The 25,461-nt window shown below is 36.8% G+C and overlaps 1 long non-coding RNA gene across 1 annotated transcript; it reads left to right on the top strand.

Moving 5' to 3' along the window:
* Positions 1-15,866: 15,866 nt before the first annotated feature.
* Positions 15,867-25,461, top strand: LOC119083035. The gene is made up of 3 exons (XR_005088780.1): positions 15,867-16,000; positions 19,721-19,722; positions 25,451-25,461. It is a non-coding gene; the product is annotated as an uncharacterized LOC119083035 (long non-coding RNA).

The raw sequence follows: 25,461 nt of genomic DNA, 5'->3' as shown, positions 1-25,461 counted from the left end.
ATTTCTACAATTTATAGACGAATTTTTGAAATCCGTCTATTTCTACTTTTTCTGTAGTGAAGCAACTAAAATTAGCCCAAAATAGATGAATTTTTGAAATCCAGACGGAAATAGACATTTCTAGTGATGCTACTGGCGAAGCTACTAAGATTAACAGAAAATAAACAAATTTTCGAAATCCGTCTATTTCCAGTGGCGAAGCAACTAAGATTAGCCCAAAATAGACGAATTTTCATAATCTGTCTATTTCCAGTGGTTCTGTGGTGAATCAACTAAGATTAGCCCAAAATAGACGAATTTTCGAAATCTTTCAATTTCCAGTGGTTCTGTGACGAAGCAACTAAGATTAGCACAAAATAGACTAATTTTCAAAATCTGTCTATTTCCAGTGGTTCTGTGGCGAAGCAACTAAGATCAGCCCAAAATAGACGAATTTTCAAAATCCGTCTATTTCCAGTGATTCTGTGGCGAAGCAACTAAGATTAACCCAAAATAGACGAACTTTCAAAATCCGTCTATTCCCAGTGGTTCTGTGGCAAAGCAACTAAGATTAGCCCAAAATAGACGAATTTTCAAAATCCGTCTATTTCCAGTGGTTCTGTGGCGAAGCAACTAAGATTAGCCCAAAATAGACTAATTTTCAAAATCCGTCTATTTCCAGTGGTTCTATGGCGAAGCAACTAAGATTAGCCCAAAATAGACGATTTTCAAAATCCGTCTATTTCCAGTGGTTCTGTGGCGAAGCAAATAAGATTAGCCCAAAATAGACGAATTTTCAAAATCCGTCTATTTCCAGTGGTTCTGTAGCGAAGCAACTAAGATCAGCCCAAAATAGACGAACTTTCAAAATCCGTCTATTCCCAGTGGTTCTGTGGCGAAGCAACTAATATTAGCTCAAAATAGACTAATTTTCAAAATCCGTCTATTTCCAGTGGTTCTGTGGCGAAGCAACTAAGATCAGCCCAAAATAGACGAACTTTCAAAATCCGTCTATTCCCAGTGGTTCTGTGGCGAAGCAACTAAGATTAGCCCAAAATAGACGAACAAATTTTAAATGTGGTTCCTCGGATCGAGGCCGCAAATAGGTCTAATGTGTATTTATACTCAATAAATTAAAATTTTAGGTCAATTTATATTACATTTAAAAGGAACGTCGTACGGGGCTTCGTAATTGCGCTATGCGCTTTAACTACGTTTATGGGCCCAATAGCTTTACGGTCAAAGTAGGGTGACAGACGCACTAGGGTCACGTACGCAATAGATATACGAGTACGTACGGGGCTCAGTCGCATCAAACGCTCCGACTGTTCTGATGGCTCGTTTTGTTGTGATTTTCCGTCCAGAACATCTGACGTACATTTCGAATATAATTTTTGTTTCACAAATTTTTTGGGTCAATTGTTATTGTGTCTATTCTATTGTGTGCAGGCGCAGAATGCGTCACCCTCAACAATATTAGTTATTTTGTAGGTAGACACAAGGACTTGCGTCACTTTCATTCTGCAGGGTTTTTTGACTCTCAAAACAAAAATCAGGAGCTCATCCACTACTTTAGACATTTCTAAAATTGTACTCCAAACAATGCAACATTTTTGTATGTATAATGCGTTGTTGATATCCAGACCAAAACATTGTTTGATATTCTCAGCTCGTTAAACAACAAAGAAGTTCTTTGATGATATTTACAAGAAAAATCTTAAATTTATCAGCCCTAAGCAAATATAATGTTATTACCGAAGCTGCATATCGTTTGGTAAAATCGTTGTATCATACATTTTTGGTACACCACAGAAAAGTCGTAACATTTTTATTTGTGTGCTGTTCAAATTTCGTATGTAACGTATTCTGGCAAGTAATTTACTTAGTTCGATAAAATGTTTAAAATTTTCATTACCATGACTTTTAAGTCAAAGTAAACAAACGAAGCAGAGTCTTTAAAACGTGAGATGATGTAAGTTTTACCTTTCTTTGCATACACGATGAACATTTTTTTAAACTATTATTTAAACAATTTATCTTCGAAAAATGAAACTACAAAATAATTTCTAAATGGCCGGCCAAACATGGAACGTATAGTGCAGAAATCGTAACTTTGAGTTAAAATTCTGAAAAAGTGGAGTTTCGAACATCTCAGCCAATAAGAGTTTTAACGACATCTCATAGATTGTGGATTAGAGCACAGCTTCACAGAACCGTCAATGATTAACGCTTCAAGAGAGCGACTCGACAGCAGCGCCATCGCTGATTTTTGCGAAAGTGACGAGAACAATTTCCACAATCTATATCAGGCCCGTAGCCAGACCCCAATTTCATGGGGGCTGAAGCCCCCAATTTTTTTTTTACTTTTTTGTTGTAAGTTCGAAGCACAGAGTTTAAGTCTACCTCTTATTAAGCTCAATGCACACCAGACGTCGATAACTGATAACATGTTTAGATCAAAATCAAAATTCTGGTAAGCGAAGCGAGCGAATTTTTTTCAACAAAATCTAGATGTACTGGAAAATGAGTACACTACTAGAAAAGTGAAATATTATATCTTTTCTGAATAAATGAACTTTTAAATGAAGAGTTTCACCTTAAAGGATCTCGAGTCTGATCTATATTCTAAAATGAACACATGTCCGAAGATAGTCCAAGTCCAAAATTTAGAACCCGCCTCCTGTAGAAGAAAAGACCCGCCTCTTTTCAATTTAAGTTCATAATGTTAACATTAAAGGTGTGTCTAATTTAAGTGAAATAGGCGTGGCTTTAAAACGAGCAGTCCATTTTAATAAAATAAAATATTTTATACCGATTCTGGACTGTCCAACTTTTTTCACGAGTCTTATTTCTGGACAGTCCAATTTTCTTCTTACGAATCAATTCTGGACTGTCCAACTTTTTTCGCGAGTCTTATTTCTGGACTGTCTAACTTTTTCTTCGACTCTTATTTCTGGACAGTCCAATTTTCTACTTACGAATCAATTTCTTCGACTCTTATTTCTGGACGGTCCAATTTTCTACTTACAAATCAATTCTGGACTGTCCAACTTTTTTCGCGAGTCTTATTTCTGGACTGTCCAACTTTTTCTTCTACTCTTATTTCTGGACGGTCCAATTTTCTACTTACGAATCAATTCTGAACTGTCCAACTTTTTTCGCGAGTCTTATTTCTGGACAGTCCAATTTTCTTCTTACGAATCAATTCTGGACTGTCCAACTTTTTTCGCGAGTCTTATTTCTGGACTGTCCAACTTTTTCTTCGACTCTTATTTCTGGACAGTCCAATTTTCTACTTACGAATCAATTCTGAACTGTCCAACTTTTTTCGTGAGTCTTATTTCTGGACAGTCCAATTTTCTTCTTACGAATCAATTCTGGACTGTCCAACTTTTTTCGCGAGTCTTATTTCTGGACTGTCCAACTTTTTCTTCTACTCTTATTTCTGGACGGTCCAATTTTCTTCTTACGAATCAATTCTGAACTGTCCAACTTTTTTCGCGAGTCTTATTTCTGGACAGTCCAATTTTCTACTTACAAATCAATTCTGGACTGTCCAACTTTTTTCGCGAGTCTTATTTCTGGACTGTCCAACTTTTTCTTCTACTCTTATTTCTGGACGGTCCAATTTTCTACTTACGAATCAATTCTGAACTGTCCAACTTTTTTCGCGAGTCTTATTTCTGGACAGTCCAATTTTCTTCTTACGAATCAATTCTGGACTGTCCAACTTTTTTCGCGAGTCTTATTTCTGGACTGTCCAACTTTTTCTTCGACTCTTATTTCTGGACAGTCCAATTTTCTACTTACGAATCAATTCTGAACTGTCCAACTTTTTTCGTGAGTCTTATTTCTGGACAGTCCAATTTTCTACTTACAAATCAATTCTGGACTGTCCAACTTTTTTCGCGAGTCTTATTTCTGGACTGTCCAACTTTTTCTTCTACTCTTATTTCTGGACGGTCCAATTTTCTTCTTACGAATCAATTCTGAACTGTCCAACTTTTTTCGCGAGTCTTATTTCTGGACAGTCCAATTTTCTTCTTACGAATCAATTCTGGACTGTCCAACTTTTTTCGCGAGTCTTATTTCTGGACTGTCCAACTTTTTCTTCTACTCTTATTTCTGGACAGTCCAATTTTCTACTTACGAATCAATTCTGGACTGTCCAACTTTTTTCGCGAGTCTTATTTCTGGACTGTCCAACTTTTTCTTCGACTCTTATTTCTGGACAGTCCAATTTTCTACTTACGAATCAATTCTGAACTGTCCAACTTTTTTCGTGAGTCTTATTTCTGGACAGTCCAATTTTCTTCTTACGAATCAATTCTGGACTGTCCAACTTTTTTCGCGAGTCTTATTTCTGGACTGTCCAACTTTTTCTTCGACTCTTATTTCTGGACAGTCCAATTTTCTTCTTACGAATCAATTCTGGACTGTCCAACTTTTTTCGCGAGTCTTATTTCTGGACTGTCCAACTTTTTTCGCGAGTCTTATTTCTGGACTGTCCAACTTTTTCTTCGACTCTTATTTCTGGACAGTCCCATTTTCTACTTACGAATCAATTCTGAACTGTCCAACTTTTTTCGCGAGTCTTATTTCTGGACAGTCCAATTTTCTTCTTACGAATCAATTCTGGACTGTCCAACTTTTTTCGCGAGTCTTATTTCTGGACTGTCCAACTTTTTTCGCGAGTCTTATTTCTGGACTGTCCAACTTTTTCTTCGACTCTTATTTTTGGACTGTCCAACTTTTTCTTCGACTCTTATTTCTGGACAGTCCAATTTTCTACTTACGAATCTATTCTGGACTGTCCAACTTTTTTCGCGAGTCTTATTTCTGGACTGTCCAACTTTTTTCGCGAGTCTTATTTCTGGACTGTCCAACTTTTTTCGCGAGTCTTATTTCTGGACTGTCCAACTTTTTCTTCGACTCTTATTTCTGGACAGTCCAATTTTCTTCTTACGAATCAATTCTGGACTGTCCAACTTTTTTCGCGAGTCTTATTTCTGGACTGTCCAACTTTTTCTTCGACTCTTATTTTTGGACTGTCCAACTTTTTCTTCGACTCTTATTTCTGGACAGTCCAATTTTCTACTTACGAATCAATTCTGGACTGTCCAACTTTTTTCGCGAGTCTTATTTCTGGACTGTCCAACTTTTTTCGCGAGTCTTATTTCTGGACTGTCCAACATTTTCTTCGACTCTTATTTCTGGACAGTCCAATTTTCTTCTTACGAATCAATTCTGGACTGTCCAACCAATACCAATTTTAATTGTACATAAAAAGCGTTTTAACACGCCGAGCGATCCGGCCCATTGCCCCGTAGCGAAGCGGAGGGCCGCAATGCGAGCCGGGCGCCGGAACGGTGTCGGTAACTTAGGAGTTAATTTTTTTTCTCTCGCATCGTCTAATAATTAGTCTGTGTGAAGGCGTTAGCTCGTTCCTAGGGAATTCATCCTTTTACGAAATTTAACGTAAAGGCGTTTTGTTCCAAACCTAGGGAATTCAACCTTTTATTGATTCGTAAGTATAAAATTGGACTGTCCAGAAATAAGAGTCGAAAAAAATGTTTGATAGTCCAGAAATAAGACTCGCAAAAAAAGTTGGACAGTCCAGAATTGATTCGTAAGAAGAAAATTGGTCTTTCCAGAGATAAGACTCACAAAAAAAGTTGGAAGTCCAGAAATAAGACTCGCAAAAAAGTTGGACAGTCCAGAATGGATTCGTAAGTAGAAAATTGGACTGTCCAGAAATAAGACTCGCGAAAAAATATGGACAGTCCAGAATTGATTCGTAAGTCGAAAATTGGACTGTCCAGAAATAAGACTCGCGAAAAAAGTTGGACAGTCCAGAAATAAGACTCGCGAAAAAAGTTGGACAGTCCAGAATTGATTCGTAAGTAGAAAATTGGACTGTCCAGAAATAAGAGTCGAAGAAAAAGTTGGACAGTCCAGAAATAAGACTCGCGAAAAAAGTTGGACAGTCCAGAAATAAGACTCGCGAAAAAAGTTGGACAGTCCAGAATTGATTCGTAAGTAGAAAATTGGACTGTCCAGAAATAAGACTCGCGAAAAAATATGCACAGTCCAGAATTGATTCGTAAGTAGAAAATTGGACTGTCCAGAAATAAGAGTCGAAGAAAAAGTTGGACAGTCCAGAAAGAAGACTCGCGAAAAAAGTTGGACAGTCCAGAATCGGTAAGAAATATTTTATTTTATTAAAATGGACTGCCTGTTTTAAAGACACGGCTATTTCACTTAAATTAGACACACCTTTAACGTTAACATTATGAACTTAAATTGAAAAGAGGCTGGTCCTTTCTTCTACAGGAGGCGGGTTCTAAATTTTGGACTTGGACTAAGTTCGGAGATATAAATGAACGAATAAAAATAAGTCGAAAATAGTGAGCGAAGTAGAAGTATTACTTGCCTAATAGTAGTCAAGGAGATATGATAGTTACCCCTATTAAATCTGACGCCGATAACATGACCCACAATATTTCGTGTTCACGTTGAAACGTCACATCGAAAATAAAACCATTGCTCTCACTGACATTTTCCCTCGTTCAGTGCTGAATTTACTACTAACTTGGTGAAACCAATTTAGCCCCCTCTGAAAATCCGAAAAACTATAGGTAGATTCTCGACCTGATCGCAAATTTCGAAGAAATAAAGTTCTAGGAGGTACGGATCATGAACTAACCTGTTTTAAGTTAAATTGCAATTTCGTGCGAGCGTGACGAAACTATTTGCCTTCGTAGTTTACAATCAGGACGAAAATATAATTGTTATTCGTCAACGAAAATATAGGTTTTCGGACTCTTGACTGATCCATGAAATTAATGACCTTTTTTTGCAGTAGATGTTTGCTAGTACGCTAAATGGTGCGGAATTTTAAAATACAAAACAACACCGTCACAGATCCTCGCCCAGCTGAGTGGATGAGTTTACAAACGAGAATTACAAAACTATGTACATGTACGGAGAGAGTCCTAACTCGAAGCTTTCAAAATTTCCAACATCGATATAAAATCAGAGACATTTCTGAATCAATTCAGGCCATAAGTGCACTGACAATTCAAAAAGAAACGTGAAAATGTCTTATTAACGCAGCGTTAAATCTTCCCATTCTCACATAAGGAAGCGTTGAAATTGATTATTTCGTTCATTTTTTGGCCATTCGTTCACTTAAAATTCAAATTCTAAAGCGCACTTACAGCGTGAATTACTTTCGACGTACCTTACTGAGCCTACACACAACGACACGAAAGTGGCAGATGCGCAATTTTTCTTTTGTTCTTTGACATTTAGAACAAAAGAAAAATTTTACAGTTATTTTTCGAGTTTTATGGATAAAAAAACTCACCCAGTCTCGGCGAAATAGTGTCTTTTCACCCTATTTCGTGTACGCAAAATTCCAGTCTATGACTGAAAAAATTGTATTAATTAAAATATGTGTTGACATTCTTAGATTATATTATTTTCGCAGTACGGACTTGCATCACTGCACTTCCATTACCGTGGGGATATAATAACCATTTCCGGATATTTATCGCTAAAGTTTATAAACTTGAGTGACCGAGATTTTGTTGCTCTCAAACGAGAAATTCGTTTTATTTTTCTGACAGCGACTAAACCCACAACACATTAGAGATGTGCTCAATACAGGCATTTCCATTATAAAAGTTTGATATTTTTTTGTTATCTGACATAGTCTATCAACATTATCTAACATTTCGCCGAGAAATTGTATTTATGACTTCATTTCGAGAAAAGATAAATTCTATTTTTAACCGACTCTTCAACTCACCTCTGTTAGGTGTTACAATAGCAATTATGATGTAAAAGATTATTGTGCTGTGAGCAGTAGGTAATATCTATTAGATGATGTATGTTCCAGTGTTGTTCAATTTCAGATAAACACGCAAGATAAATAAATATTGTAACACACCAAATAACACACGGTGTTAATGCCATATGATGCATACGCACATAATAATTCTAACTTTTCGGATATTGACTAATAAAGATTTTTCTAATTCTAACTGTTCAATTTTTGATTTATAGATTAATGATTTTGCTGTTTTTTCTCTCGTCGGTTGAGCATAATCTTTCTTTTTTTTGTACAAAAAATGTTCATTTAAACGAATGACGTGATACATGAACTCTTTGAATGCACAGTTTAGTTTTTGGATGTGTATACATTCCGTGGCATTAACAAAATCGGATTTGGATATGATGAATCGGCAAGTTTTTTTTCTGTTTCCTTCGTCTTTCTTCAAATGAATTTTTAACTGCATAAATGGGCGAAACGTATTAAAATACACGATTTTTTTTGTAACGATTAAAACAATAGAGTTCAACGCAAAGAAAGCAACGAACTTTTGTCATAGTTCAAGAATTTAAATTGAATTTGTGATGGATTTTGGTTTATAACCGTTTTCCCAGTTTGATTAACTTCTTTTCGTTTCATTGCCAAGGCTCCATTACATTTCATTTTGAGCCCAGCGGATGTCAGTAAAATTTAGTTGGGGATTTTTATGGTCTTACTTTTCCAGGAAGGATGCCGATACGAAGTTATCATCGAAAATATATTATCTTTTCGCCCATATTTTCGCTACAATTTAACGTTGTGTCGATTCGTCTTAAGCTGTGTTGTTTGTATCGCTCAAGAGTTCTAATTAGCAATTTCCATAACAAGGGGTGAAAAGTTCAAAAGTCGAGTTTTCATGTCAATTTTGTTGATCCGAGACGAAGCCGCGGTCAGTAAACACATGAAAACCTTGACTTTTCATACTTGTCATCCGAGTTATGTAATGGATTTATTACATTCGGAGCTTGGAGTGCGAAAGAAGTGCATGAATTATGAATTATGCCGAGATATTTCGGTTTTTTCGTATTCTTGGTACCTCAACATTTTTCGAAGATTAAAATGTGCAGGATTTACTTATTTTACCAGTACATGTTATGGAACAATTTCATTACAACCGAACAACGCCTTTAACCGAAATATTCATTTGTGAATAAAATCGAACAATTACACCGGAAATACGAGTTAAATTTGCCGAATAAAGTTCGGAAGTTCACGAATAAAAAGCAATCAAAATTACACAACATGGAGTACAACGCGAGCAAAACATTGATCAAGCAGACTGTACGAAATGCAATCACGAAACGCAATACCGAATTGTCCGAAGGGAAAGCATGGTCGATGATCAACCCGAAAATTGTGCGATCGAATGTTAGGCAGACGTATGTTGCAAACTTTCGAAAACTAACGGGACACGATCTACTTTACAAACATTTGCATAGAATGAAATTGGTTCCCTCCCCACTTTGCAAGTTCTGTGAAAAAGAAGACCAAACATCAGAACATATCATGCAATGCCCTGGACTGAAGAGAGAAATCGAAGACCTAAAAATAATTTGCACAGACGAAGAAGAATTATTTTCGAAACTATATTGGCACGTTCGAGGAAAACAATGAATTGAATTTATGATATTTGCGAAAAATAAATGAGCATTAGATACAAAAACGAGCCGTCAGAACAGTCGGAGCGTTTGCTGCGACTGAGCCCCGTACAAACCCGTACATCTATTGCGTACGTGACCCTAGTTCGTCCGTCGCCCTACTCTTACCGTAAGCCTACTGCGCCCGTAAACGTCGGTAAAGTAAAATTCTTATGAAATGTGTACGTCTTAAAAATTGCGCATAGCGCAATTACGAAGCCCCGTACGACGTTCCTTTCAAATGTAACACAAATTTCGAATTGACCTAAAATTAAGTAAGTATCATTTTCACCGATTTATATTGATTTTACAAAAATCCAAAATGGCGGCCGACGGCCATTTTGTTAGGAGGTGGAAAGTAGTACGGCTGCTTTACATTCGTTAGTACCTTTCAAACAAAAAAAAAATTGAAATTCGGTCAAAGTTTACTCGAGATATTAACAAAAAACACCACCTTCGCTGTACGGCCGAGTAGCCACATATAAGCTCACTCCAAGAGACCTAGCTCATACTCCGGTGAATCGAATTTCATAAACCTTTTTTTTACCTGATTGGTACGGTCAATACCTATCTAATAAAGCAAAATCCATCTAAATACGTTCAAATTTGGCCAACCTACAAGCAAAAACGGCTTGCCGCCCTGTACCTAGTTCACACCAAGGGGTCTAACTCACGAGTCGGTCATCCAATTTTCATAAACTTTTTTTTTGTCGATCGGTATTGTAAATACCTTTCATTTACACTTACAAGTGTAGTGCTTAAATGTCTGGAGATATCGTCGAAAAACAGTTAGGCACTTATTGGGCCCCAGCTCCGGAAGGGTCGACCCAAAATCGTCCATCTTCGAACTTAGCCTTACTATTTTGACTATCTTTCAGGGAAAAAAAAATTTTTGAAATCGGATTTGACTTACTCAAGATATCGACGTGACAGACGGACGGACAGACGGACGGACAAAATTTTTATTATGGATTCGTTATCTATGAACATAGGCAAACACTTTGCCCTTACCGTCTGCTTCGAATTGCATCAATTACACACGGCATCGTAATCCTATAAGCCCTTTCGTACTTCGTGCGGGGCTAAAAAGTACATGTCATTTAAAAACAAAATAACCAAAAAAATTGACAAATTATTTCTGACTCTTTTGATATACCCTATGAAAAAGTCCACTCAAGGCGGGATATCTCTTGAAGTTTTTGACCGATTTAATTTTTTTTTAAGCGTAAAGTATAGGATTTTGAATTGGCTACAAACTTCCCGAAGAAAGTTTTCGGGATTTTTTAGTATTTCGATCGGATTTCAATGTTTTAAGCAGAAAAAAATGAACCTCCAACTTCCTCCTTTTTTTTCGGCCATTTTGGATTTTTTTTGTCAACAAAAAAAATGTTCTAGAAAAACTTTGAACATTTAAGAATATTTTACAGCTTATTCCACATCGATATCAGTTTGCTAGAATTATTAGTTCCTGTGAACTCTGGTAAAACCAACAAACTTTAACTTGTTGGAAGTGGAGTACTGGCTGAAGGATATTTCGGATAAGTCCTTTATCCGGATCTCCAATGAAACACGACTTTACCTTACGGCTGTTTACTGGAAAGTAACAATTACAATTTTCATCCTAACTAAGGTTACTCGATTTTCTCTGTGAGTAAGACTACTCCGATAGAATTATATTAAGTGTATAATTCAACATAACTTTCATTTAGTGAAACATACTAGACATCAAAATCTGAATATACGAATGGAGAACGAAATGTATTGGATAGATCAGCGTAGTTACTGACGTGTGGCAAACAATATTCATGCGAGCCTGTAAGCCAGTAAAAGACGGGAATATTGTTGGCATTAGTGGTTAACGTTAAATGTGGCACATAAACATCTGAAATGACATCATTTTTGCTCGTCTCGTTGGTCGAGTTGGATAGGTGCTGGATTTATAAACCAGAGGTTGCTAGTTCAGCCCAGCTGTGGACATTATGAGCAAAAATGCTTTCACTTCAGATTTTGATGTCTAGTATGTTTCACTAAATGATATCTGTTTGGAAATCGGCATGAAAATTCAGTGAAGCCAAAGTGACATAACGACCGCTACTGGTGGAACGAGTGAGCTGCCGGAGTTGCCTGTGATGATTTGGGAATCAGCATTCCATACAGATCATAAAATCAGTTTTACCTCAATTTGCACAATATTTTGCCTTAGCGGACACACTATTAGTAGTATTTTACTTTACTAGTGAGATAATATGGCCCTTCTCTCACAAGGCAAAACCCTTTACCTCGCTCGTAAAGTAAAATAGCATACTGCACAAGGGAAATAATTTGATATCTCGTATACAGATGAGTAAAAGTACCTCGGGCTCAAGCCCTCTGATCCTTATACTCATCTGGATACGAGATCTTAATTTAATTACTTCACTGGTACAGTAATCTACTATTATTATGTACGCGCTTTGTTTTCCCCTCAAAATTATTCAACTAGGATGTGTACGAAAATTATTCTTCTGTGATGTGTCAAACATGTCATTCACCTATTTCGTTGTATCGTTTTTGTTTACACGATAAAATATCTTGCTGACATTTAGGGAGAAATCTCGGCAAGGTTCGATGTTCACCTTAAATGTCACTAAAATATATTAAATTCATGTGTTTATTGACATCGGCTACGCCTCGGATCAACAAAATTCACACAAAAACTATACTTTTCATCACTAGTTATGTAATAGTTATTTATCTACCAAGGTAGGTATGAAGGTATTTTTTCGCACTAGATGTCGATTGTCGATCCGAGGCGAAGCCGAGGTCGACAAGACGTCGTGTGCGAAAAAATACCGGCATACCTACCGTGGTAGATACAACGTTTTTCGCAATTTCGGGCCATAATCACCTTTCCAATGCAAAATATTACCAAAATTTCTACCAAACATTCACATGCAAACATGAATTCATTTGAACGATCAAGCAACCTGCACTATATACACATTGCAATGTGATGTATGGAGACGCGCTAAATAAAATCAAGTAGTCAATGCTTAGTATGTACGCTTCAACAATACGTTCTGTATAATTGTGTGACTCTGTAGCCGAATGGCTATGGTCGTTGCTTGGTGTTTGGAAGAGTTTTGGTGTTGGATGTTCAAATCCTGGTCTGTGCAAAGTTTTTATTTATAAAATTTAGTCTTTCTTAAAGGTACTGAACTATGTAGCGTGCGAAAAAAATGTGAAAAAGCCCAAGTGCGAAAAATTAATCAAAAACGCACTGTGAAATAAATACCTTCAAAACGACATTAAATGGATGCATGGAAAGGTGATGATTATGGACCGGAATTGCGAAATGGATTTTACATGCTGGGGGCGTCGAAAGAAGTCCTTGAAACATAAAAATTAACGGTTTTGGACGCAAGTAGGGTAACGGCACAGGTTACGAGCCACCACTTACCATAAGAAACAATGTTTCAGTTTCGAGCCCCTCTCAGTTCTTACCATAAGAAGTAATGATAAAATCAGTCACGAGCCCCAGAACAATAGATTATTGTTATTACTTTGTTGTTCAGATGCTGACCTCAGCTTTTGATTTTTAAACATTTTTGCGTGTAACATTTCGAAATAATCAAAGAAATAACGGAATGGCTTAAATTGCCCTCGACAGCTAGCTACTAAATAATCACTGCGGCTGAGAACATATCATTATTAAATCATAATCATCATAAGTCCCGATCCAGCCGTTCATGTTTTCTAGAAACAATTTTCGTTTTGTGCCTGAAAATATATTTTTTCCATTTTAAATCAACTTTTGTATAAACATTGAACACCAAGAACACACACTGTCAGAGCAATATAATACACACAGCTCCATTGCAATTAAATGCTACAAACAACGCAAGAGGCTTTACAACTTTATTCTGTCAAAGGTGTTATTTAAATTCTCAATGGATTTATGCACACTTGAATAGCTCACGATTATGAGATGCAATTTTATAATGTTATGTACGCAAAACGAAAGCACGTTGTACACTTATATTCATTTCGATTAAAAATATCAGGCATCCCACACCCGATGCCTACTTAAACATTCACAAATCTCGTAGAAATCAATCGTGCAATCTCACAACTGCCTACAAAACCTTGCAACGTTGTTCAATATTGTATGGTTTTGATTTAAAAAAAATTGAGGAAACCCCGAGAAAATCAGATACTCTAAGATAGGTAGTGGTAGGTGCATATAGTAGAGCATAGACTTGATAATAGATGGCGTTGCCCGACTAGGCGATAGCTACGCCTTCTGTTATCAAGTTATGCAAAATGTACCCTGCTTTAAAAAAAAGCTCAGCGGATCGAAACCTTTACGGAAACCAAGTTTCGGGTGAATATAAGATTTGGTATGTTGCATCCTTGACGTTTGACGTAATAATGTTGTTGGTTAGTATTAAAGTATATGACAGCGCTAACTTGACGCACGCGAATTCAATGTGTGTGTGTGTGCAACATGACGCCCCTAAATCTTTCCCAACTCACCACTACATACAACCTGACGCAAACAAATTCAATGTATGTGCAACATGACTGCGCTAAATTCACCTGAAAGTCTAACTGCAGTGTTTGTATACGTTGGTATCAGATGACACAGTCACAGTATTTTGACACTTCATTGGTAACAACCTTACAGTAAATAGAAATAGATTACTATTTAGTCTAAGGTAACAACGAGACAAATGATTTAATTCGTAGTCCTATCACACGTTGTCTATAAGGAATTTGCAATTCACTGGTATGGCGGGATGCCTGCTTCATTGAGTCCACCTTAATTTGCATGAACACCAAAAGAACATAAAAACCGACTGAAACAAAGTATAATTAAAATATTTACGACTGACCCTCGGCGCAAAGAGTTCATAGACATTTAACTGAAATGTCATCATGGTAATAGTTTTCCAGGTTGTTACATCCAAACGATATAATGCAAGCAATAGTTATTCGTGCAACCGAGTGATGAATGATTTTTTGGCACTTAATGTGGAGGTTTCACTCGAGAGTATTTGCTTTGACAATTCACCTAGTCGGTTGGCCTGTAGAGGCGCCACATTTTTTTATAGTATTTCCATTCTCACTGTACTATTTTTTTGTATAACAACTTCACATTCGTTCATTCCCATGAAATGTCACTGCAGTGAAGTTTGTTCATGAAAAAATAATTCAGTGACAGCAGACTTTTGATGAAGAAAAGTACTAAATTGTAATAGATTTTACCCTTGGTTTCTAAACTTTATTCTCCTATGGAGGGCTATTATTTGGTAGTTTTGTCATACACAGTTTTTACAATAAAGGGAACACAATTTTTATTTTTCGCCACTGTGTTGAGAAAGAATTTGCTTTTCATCTTGATTCCGCAGTTTTCTTTGTTTCGGTTCGTCAAGGGAAATTGTATTATGAAATTTTATGCTCGTGACATACTCGACTCGTAATGCGGATAATATTTATACGAATTTCTGGCTGATGATAATCTTACTGTCATTATGTTACGAGCGTAAATATCAAGATTTTTAAGTGGGCGTAACAAAATCTATTAGACTTTTTAAGTTCGAAAAAGACTGGATGGTCTGGAGGGATGAACTGACAGCTATAATCGATTCGATTTTTACTATATTTATTCAACTAAAGTGAACGAAAGTAATCAAAAGCGAATCGATTACAGCTGTCAGCTGTCAACTCATCTCTCCAGACCATCTGGTCTTTTTTCAACTTAAAAGGTCTATTCTCGTTCTAACCTTTTTTTTAGCAAACATCGTTCTCGACTGCTCCATTCTGCTACTATATTCCTGCGAACTTTGTTTTATCATTTATCCTTCGTTTTGGTAGTCTAACCACCTGTTGTGACTTGGGATAACTGGTTCACACCACCGCATAATGGCATCTATCCAATATCATCACACAATCCTGAAATCATTATATTGTATAGAATTGTATAGAAAAAGCTGACAATCTCGACGGTTGTGTAGCTGGCCGTAGGACTCGGTTCATTCAAATAATTCTTGGAATATGTCATATACCTACCCCATCTCCATTTCAATAATGATATTCGTTTTACTGTATGGTTTCGTAATAAGAACATTGGTTTTTCATTCGGTCTCGGAGTGATATTACTCAAACAACATATCTCGTTCCATTGCTCACATGTGAGCGTTCGAAGTTTCGTTCTTTGTTCGTTTCTTGCACAACACTCGTACGTGTTTTTGTTGTTATTTTCCAGCTTTTCGGTAGCTTGACCACATGTCTCGTATGTGCTTGCATGTGCTTGCTATTGGTGAAGCAGAATGAAAGTTTACTTTCATTTCGCTTATGATTCGCTATACTTGAACATGCAAAAGGGTGTGGTTACTTGTTTCCTTGCCACTGTCGCCATGGCCTGATGAGATGTTGGCCAAAATATTTCTTAAAAACTTTTGAGGAATTATGAAATTGGATTGCACTGTCTCTCAGATCGAAACAGTGGCAGAAACCATGTCGCTAAGTTTCGCTCCATTGCTCTTTGTGGTGTTAAATGTTTAGGAGTATTTTTTGGAAGAGTAAGAGCCTCTAAAGTAAATACTTGAAATGAAAATGCTGTTCATCCTGTTTTTAAACGTTCGTACAACAAGGGTCACATTTGAGAATCTAGATCTCATCTCACTGTGCTTTGAGAATTATCTGAGTAGAAAAACTTCGATTCATATCGATGTGATATCAAGTCTGGACGACACATAATATCGTTAGAAACACATTAACTGTATATATAGCCATAATTTCCGATTGTATATTATGTGAATGCACTGCAACACATACTATGCATAGCGAAACAGAGCTTAATAACTTTACATAAATGATTATAAACATATTGCCATGATTTTAATCATACTCTAATACAACAGACAATGCATAATCCCGAGCTACCAAGCACCGATTTTAATGACATGTCATGCGAACAACAATACGGTCGTTTTTCTTTTCTTTGAATGAAGGAAGCCATCAAGAAATGTGTAATTAGTTTCGAATAAAAATTCTATCAAGCCAGTAAAAATGATGATAGAACATTGCCTTATATGTATACCACCGTACCATTTCGCCGAGTGTATGGGAATTTATGTGATAAAATTCATGTGATTCACAAATCATTTCCATTTTTCGATTTGCATTCGCACATTTGTTTTGTGCGAGAGCATTTATATCATATTTTTTTCGCTAAATCTTGTTTAAACTCGCACGATACGGAGCAGTGGAGGAAGAGTTTTACTGGATTGCTGAGATCATTGTTATTGAAAAATAATAATAATAGCGACGTAGCAGCACTAGTTCTTACTTTATATACGGATATTGTCGTATTATCAACGATTCCAAACCTAATACACTAAAGGAATTACCTACGACTGTCCATGTCTTTCGTTAAATTCTATTCGATGATTAAATAAACCTCGGCGTCGGCTCAAACAATTAAATACCACAACGTGGCTATAATATAGGGAGTGCGAGTATATTCAGTGCGCCAAGGCGTCTGCCTATATCAGCTAATTTATAACTGAAAATCAAGTTCATAATTTCGTAATAAAAAAATCATTTTGTTAACTTTCCCATGAGATCTTATGGAACAATTGTTGAAATTGAATTCGTGAACTAGAAATTTATGAAGAAATTAGTAGAGGAATGGCGAACGAAACAATAATGCGGAATTCACAACAAAACGGAGGAATATATACTGTGAGTGGAATGTATACCAACCATATAATAATGTTTATCTGGTACGGTTGATAGCATTTTTGGAACAATCGAATTAATTAAATTTTTGAAAATTGTATTGAGGTACTTAAACAGTTGCCCAAATATGTTACATAAATTCTGCCAAATTCCATCATCATATTGTAACACATTTTCGGTTGTAACCGAATCAAATCTACCTTCGTAACTAACCGTATTACCGTATGCAGAGTTATCGTACCATGAATTTAATTATATAAAATACGAATGCAATTCTGTGAATTTAGTCAGAACTTCTCATTCTACCAGATTCTATTGTTCTGAAACATTGACTTTTATCGACAATCTGGGTTCTCGCACTTATCCACATACAAAAACGTTGTATCTATGATGTAATGGGGTGGGTGGAACGAAATTGATGATAGAGTGTTTTATGGGGACGCAGCCAACTCAATAACATACCTTCGGCCCAATAGACTGTTATGATCAGAGTGAGAAAACCGAAGACAATTATGACTTGCCTTGGGGTACTTTTGAAAATATTTCTTTCTCTTTCATCATAACACTCAATATAAACTAGCATCAATAGCGGTTGTTCACATTGAGTCGTACCTATTGTTATTGGGTTGGCTGCGTCCCCTGAAAACACTCTATTTTGGTGGTCTAGTTTCGAAATGCCGAACATTGTAGAATGGTAGGCCAAATGAAAATTTTAAAACATTATATGCAAATCCTACCCAGGCGTATCTATCAGAACCTATTTTTAGGAAACAAAATTTTCCGAATTTTTAAATTTTCGAAAATGTTTGCTATTAGTAGCGAGCACGTAAAAGTGGTGCCATATTTCTCTGTTTCTCGTACTTCTCATTTCTCCATATAATTATGGAAGACATGACTTTTCTACACGATCATTATCGACTCGGATAATAATATCGCCTCGAAGATGATATAATCGCCCAGCAGACGACATAATCGCCCAGCAGACGACATAATCGCCCAGCAGACGACATAATCGCCCAGCAGACGATAATACCGCCCAGCCTTCTCTGCTTTGCAGAACTTTCAGTTTCACCTTCAACTTGAGAGTCCTGTAGCTGTTCAAATGTCTTGTCGCACTGGGTGCTGCGGGAATTGGTCCACTTCGGAAATTTTGTATCCGACTATAATATGCTTGTCTGTCTGAGTCATTGAAAAATCTGCTCACAAAATGAAACGTAAATATTTCCAGGCAACGTTCCTTTGTGTGGTCCCTTTACTTAAAATGGCTGTTAGCTAAAAATTTCGAATTTACAACACAATACTGAAATAGAAATTTCAAATTTTCAATCAAAATTATTTCCATCGCAACATTTTTTGATTGCATCGCTGCTGGTTACGTCTCAATTCAACATTTCTAAATTTCGAAATCGTTTGCGACCATAACGTATCCAGTCGAAACTACCACTTTATCACATAAACTCTATACAAATAAATTCATTCAAAATCAATCTAGTTACACATCAAATATCGCATTATACACGCGCACTAAGTATGCGCGTATGTTTTCATTGTAGTGTATTCGTGGACAGTTTTGTGGGCATTTTTATGATTTGCTGTTCATGCCCACAAATTTCAAAATTGAATACGAGCTAAAGTATTTACCGTAGTACAACCGAACTGGGGAAGATCGATAGAGCTCAAGAGTCTTCCCCGATCTTCCCCATAATAACATTCATAATTATTGGTTTTATACATATTTGCACTATCTGAACATAGTCGTTCCCGTGATATATATCACGGGAAATATACCTTTTACTGAGTTCGTTCGCAATCAAAACCAATAATTATGAATGTTATTATGGGGAAGATCGGGGAAGACTCTTGAGCTCTATCGATCTTCCCCAGTTCGGTTGTACTACGGTAAATACTTTAGCTGGTATTCAATTTTGAAATTTGTGGGCATGAACAGCAAATCATAAAAATGCCCACAAAACTGTCCACGAATACACTACAATGAAAACATACGCGCATACTTAGTGCGCGTGTGTATAATGCGATATTTGATGTGTAACTAGATTGATTTTGAATGAATTTGTTTGTATGGAGTTTATGTGATAAAGTGGTAGTTTCGACTGGATACGTTATGGTCGCAAACGATTTCGAAATTTAGAAATGTTGAATTGAGACGTAACCAGCAGCGATGCAATCAAAAAATGTTGCGATGGAAATAATTTTGATTGAAAATTTGAAATTTCCATTTCAGTATTGTGTTGTAAATTCGAAATTTTTAGCTAACAGCCATTTTAAGTAAAGGGACCACACAAAGGAACGTTGCCTGGAAATATTTACGTTTCATTTTGTGAGCAGATTTTTCAATGACTCAGACAGACAAGCATATTATAGTCGGATACAAAATTTCCGAAGTGGACCAATTCCCGCAGCACCCTGTCAATATCGTTGTATTCAGAAATTGCTGTGGCAAGAGCTGCACACATAAACTCTCGAATTTCGTCTAGTGGTGCAGTTGTGAACATCCCCGTTCGTAACAAAGTTGAAATTTTTCGTGAGATTGCAGATTAGCTTGCGTACAAATATTCTTTTCGATTTAGCGAGAAGAGTCACTGGAAGAAGACTAGTGCTCTACAAGTAAGACGTGTGCGTATATCTGTCCAGGTGGTATATTGCTTGAATGTATCGGTTTTGAATCACTTGTAGTTCAGCAAGCTTATACTTTGGACATTCTCCGTAAATTGACATCATATAGGTAAGGTGGTTTTGGACGTACACGAAGTACAGCTTTTTTCTCTTATCAACCGGAACATATCTCCTCTAGCGCCATATCAGTGAAATGAATGGAGTAATTTGCTTCTTCACATGGTCAACGTGATCACGGAATGATAAATCTTTATCGATGAGCAGGCCAAGATATTTATATTTGCGCAACCGACTTATAGACACTCCGTCAACGATGACATTCAGATCAATGTTTCTTGCTCGATCCGGATAGAGGACCTTCTGAAACGTCGATAAAACACTTTTTTTTTGGAAATGTCGCGTTTTCGTAGTTTTCGTAGTAGACCTTTTAAAACGTCAAGAAAACACATTTCCGGCGATAATTTTTGCCAAAAGGCGAGGTCGAAAGCCAGGTGTTTACTGAAATGTTTTCCGATGGTTAATATAAATTACAATCAAATACCATAACAGAAAATCAAACCAAACTTACAAAACAACTGATATCAGTCAAAAACACTGTAAAGAGTAAAAGTGACGCAAGTCCCTGTGTATACTTCCAAAACAACTGTTATCGCTGTAGGTTATCGCTTGTACCAAAGGCTCTATACCAGGCAAAAGTTGACCGATTTTTAAACGTTGGATTCGTTCCTTACATACGCTGTTTATACAATGACAACAAATGAATGACGGTGATATGGATTTTTATTGTGCGCGAAAATTTTGAAAACGCAAATGATTTTTGTGGATTTTTTTTATTTTTATTTTTTTTAAGGTATTTCAGGTTTTAGGTATTTAGGGTGATCAAATATATATTAAACATTGCAACAGAATTTTATGAGAATTTGTTTTCTTCAGCAAGACAGAGTCCAACGGAAGAAACCGAAGATAGACCAATAATAAGAAACGTGGGATCGGAGGACATGCCCGACATAACTGTTGATGAAGTCAAGGCCGCAGTAGCCGAGATGAAAAACAAAAAGTCTCCCGGAGAAGATGGTGTTCCAGTGGAAGCCATTAAACTAGGTGGAGACTCCTTATTAAAGGCAATCACGGCTTTGTTTAATCAATGTCTCCAATGGGAAGAAGTACCAGAAGCCTGGGAAAATGCGGAAATTACATTGCTGCATAAAAAAGGAGACATAACAAAGCTGGAAAATTACCGGCCCATAAGCCTATTGTCAACACTCTACAAGTTGTTTATGAAAATCATTACGAAGAGGAACACTAACAAGTTCGACTTCTACCAACCTGTTGAACAAGCTGCTTTCAGGTGATGAGAACGCTTATTGAGATGTGTCATGAATACAACATCGACATAGTCTTGCTATTCATAGACTTCGAAAAAGCTTTCGATTCAGTGGAAACATGGTCGATATTGGACGCATTAGACGAATGTAGAGTAGACTCAAGGTACTCCAACACAATTCGATATGTGTACAAAAATGCTACTTCATGTATAAAACTTCATAAGAGCACGGAGAAATTCAGAATTGGCCGAGGTGTAAGGCAGGGTAACACCATTTCACCGAAATTATTCACGGCGATTCTGCAGAGTGTTTTTAGGAAGTTAAACTGGAGTAAAATGGGAATAAAGATAAATGGAGAGTACCTGAGTACCGCTTCGCTGATGACATTGTACCGATAGCAGCGAATCTAGGTCAGGCTCAGCTTATGCTACAACAGTTAAGTGAAGAGGCAAGCAAAGTTGGCCTCAAGATGAACTTATCGAAAACAAAAGTCATGACCAACATCGGGGACGATAGAGAAATCAAAATTGGTGACACTGTCATTGAACGAGTCGACAGCTATGTATATCTAGGACATAAACTGAAGTTAGGTCTGGACAACCAGACTGCAGAAATAAGACGTAGGATTGGTCTTGCATGGGCAGCGTTCGGAAAACTCAGACTAATTTTCAAAAGCAAAATGAACAATAGTCTGAAACGCAAAGTTTTCGACACTTGTGTCCTTCCAGTGCTCACTTATGGAGCGGAAACGTTAACTTTAACGAAAGCATCCGAAGATAAATTGAGAGTGACACAAAGAGCCATGGAACGGAGTATGCTTGGAATAACACTCAGAGACAGAATGACGAATCAATGGATTCGACAACAAACCAGGGTCGTTGATGTCATGGAAAGAATAGCATCTCTGAAATGGAGCTGGGCGGGACATATTGCAAGAAGGACAGACGAACGTTGGACCAAAAAGATCATGAACTGGCGACCATATAAAAGACGAGCTATAGGTAGACCACCAGAGAGATGGACAAACGGAATTAAGAATATTGCAGGTACAAACTGGCAGCAAATGGCAATGAATCGTACGAAATGGAAAGAAGTTGGAGAGGCCTACATCCAGCAGTGGATAGAAACAGGCTGAAAAAGAAGAAGAAGAAGAAGAAGAAATATATATCATTCTAAATACCTAAAACCTGAAATACCTTTAAAAAAAATAAAAATAAAAAAATGTCCACAAAAATCATTTGCGTTTTCAAAAATTTTGCGCACAATAAAAATCCATATCACCCTCATTCATTTGTTGTCATTGTATAAACGGCGGATGTAAAGAACGAATCCGATGTCTAAAAATCGGTCAACTTTTGCCTGGTATAGAGCCTTTGCTTGTACGCAAAAATTGTTAAAGCAAAAATTTGACCGAAAAAGTTCTAGAAAAAGAAGTTGCCTCACAAGGACAAGCGTACAAGCGCAGAATGCGTCACCTACAGCGATATCAGTGGTTTTGGAAGTATGCACACGGACTTGCGTCACTTTTACTCTTTAGAGTGTTTTTGACTGATAAGATAATCAGTATAAAGTATTAGCTTGGGCCCTGAAGCTGAGGACATCGAAAGAAGAACTTAAAAGATGGAAGCACCATTTTCGGCGCAATTAAACTATTTTGCTAAGAAGAGTAAGTAACAAGCAAGGCAAAAACGTTCAAAAAATTTCTCATGACTTTAGGAATGTTGTTTTAAAATGAAAAGAAAAGAACTGAACATAATCAATATCTCAGTACAGAGATTTGAGGCAATCAAACGTAAATAAAAATTTCCATATTTTGTGTTCTCAACTAACTAGACAAAACGAACGACACATTTTATATCTAACTACATAGAATCGGAATGATATTCATAGGGAAACGAAAATATTATTCTGGTCTATCAAGCAGGAACTTGTTACACTAACAATTACAATCTGTGTGTATGAATAATTGAATGTACAACAACAAATATTGATATTATGTAAAGACTATTATAGAAGTAATAATTCAGAAAAATGTGTATGACTTTAAGCAAATATTGTATTTAAACATAACGTTTTCAAACGAAAATCTGTGTGTGATTGCACGAATTCGAAACAAAAACGATATTTTACATACACAAAAATCTCAAGTTCAATTCAATTTATTTTCCAACCGCTATGTTAATTGGTTAATTCGTCAGCAATCAATATTATCCACATGTCTACTATATAGAACCGAGTGAAATTATAAATATAACCAGCGATGATATATGAAAAAATGAAGAATCTCTATATTCAAATTAACGTATAACGTTTGGGCATGCCGTGTGTGTGTTGTGTAACTGGTTCTAAGAAATTTGCAATAAAGAATAAAGAATTTCTTTCAGAAAAATGTTTTTCAAATTTTTACATTTTTTAATAGAACGTCGTCGGTATACTTTTCGTTTTATTCAAATTCAGATAATTTCGCATCTTTAAGTGAAAAAAAAAATCGTATAAAAAGACTCCGTTTTAGTATGTTGCGCGACCATCGCGTCAACGTACCGGCGGAAAACGTTTATCAATTCCAATAGAACAAAATGACAAATAAAAATGAACAAACACTTCTTGAATGGTAACGGCTTCCTTCCTTTTAGCACATTTTTTAACCATTTTCCTGACAATAGTTTCCTCAACATACTTTGGCTCAAAAAACCTTATCTTCTTCTTCTTCTTTTTCAGCCTGTTTCTATCCACTGCTGGATGTAGGCCTCTCCAACTTCTTTCCATTTCGTACGATCCATTGCCATTTGCTGCCAGTTTGTACCTGCAATATTCTTAATTCCGTTTGTCCATCTCTCTGGTGGTCTACCTATAGCTCGTCTTTTATATGGTCGCCAGTTCATGATCTTTTTGGTCCAACGTTCGTCTGTCCTTCTTGCAATATGTCCCGCCCAGCTCCATTTCAGAGATGCTATTCTTTCCATGACATCAACGACCCTGGTTTGTTGTCGAATCCATTTATTCGTCATTCTGTCTCTGAGTGTTATTCCGAGCATACTCCGTTCCATGGCTCTTTGTGTCACTCTCAATTTATCTTCGGATGCTTTCGTTAAAGTTAACGTTTCCGCTCCATAAGTGAGCACTGGAAGGACACAAGTGTCGAAAACTTTGCGTTTCAGACTATTATTCATTTTGCTTTTGAAAATTAGTCTGAGTTTTCCGAACGCTGCCCATGCAAGACCAATCCTACGTCTTATTTCTGCAGTTTGGTTGTCCAGACCTAACTTCAGTTTATGTCCTAGATATACATAGCTGTCGACTCGTTCAATGACAGTGTCACCAATTTTGATTTCTCTATCGTCCCCGATGTTGGTCATGACTTTTGTTTTCGATAAGTTCATCTTGAGGCCAACTTTGCTCGCCTCTTCACTTAACTGTTGTAGCATAAGCTGAGCCTGACCTAGATTCGCTGCTATCGGTACAATGTCATCAGCGAAGCGGAGATTGCTCAGGTACTCTCCATTTATCTTTATTCCCATTTTACTCCAGTTTAACTTCCTAAAAATACTCTGCAGAATCGCCGTGAATAATTTCGGTGAAATGGTGTCACCCTGCCTTACACCTCGGCCAATTCTGAATTTCTCCGTGCTCTTATGAAGTTTTATACATGAAGTAGCATTTTTGTACACATATCGAATTGTGTTGGAGTACCTTGAGTCTACTCTACATTCGTCTAATGCGTCCAATATCGACCATGTTTCCACTGAATCGAAAGCTTTTTCGAAGTCTATGAATAGCAAGACTATGTCGATGTTGTATTCACGACACTTCTCAATAAGCGTTCTCATCACCTGCAAATGGTCGTTTGTGCTGAAACCAGATCTGAAAGCAGCTTGTTCAACAGGTTGGTAGAAGTCGAACTTGTTAGTGTTCCTCTTCGTAATGATTTTCATAAACAACTTGTAGAGTGTTGACAATAGGCTTATGGGTCGGTAATTTTCCAGCTTTGTTATGTCTCCTTTTTTATGCAGCAATGTAATTACCGCAATTACCGCATAACAAAAAGTCTCCCGGAGAAGATGGTGTTCCAGTGGAAGACATTAAACTAGGTGGAGACTCATTATTAAAGGCAATCACGGCTTTGTTTAATCAATGTCTCCAATGGGAAGAAGTACCAGAAGCCTGGGAAAATGCGGTAATAAAAAAAACCTTATGGAAGTTAACAAATTCTAGAGAAATCCTGAATCCCAAAGACCAATCTTGGAACACCTCACTCATGTCGAAAATAACTCAAGTTCATCGAAAA

Source organism: Bradysia coprophila, unplaced genomic scaffold (genome assembly GCF_014529535.1).
Source record: "Bradysia coprophila strain Holo2 unplaced genomic scaffold, BU_Bcop_v1 contig_538, whole genome shotgun sequence".
Taxonomy (NCBI): domain Eukaryota; kingdom Metazoa; phylum Arthropoda; class Insecta; order Diptera; family Sciaridae; genus Bradysia; species Bradysia coprophila.
This window is presented reverse-complemented; position numbering and strand designations above follow the sequence as displayed.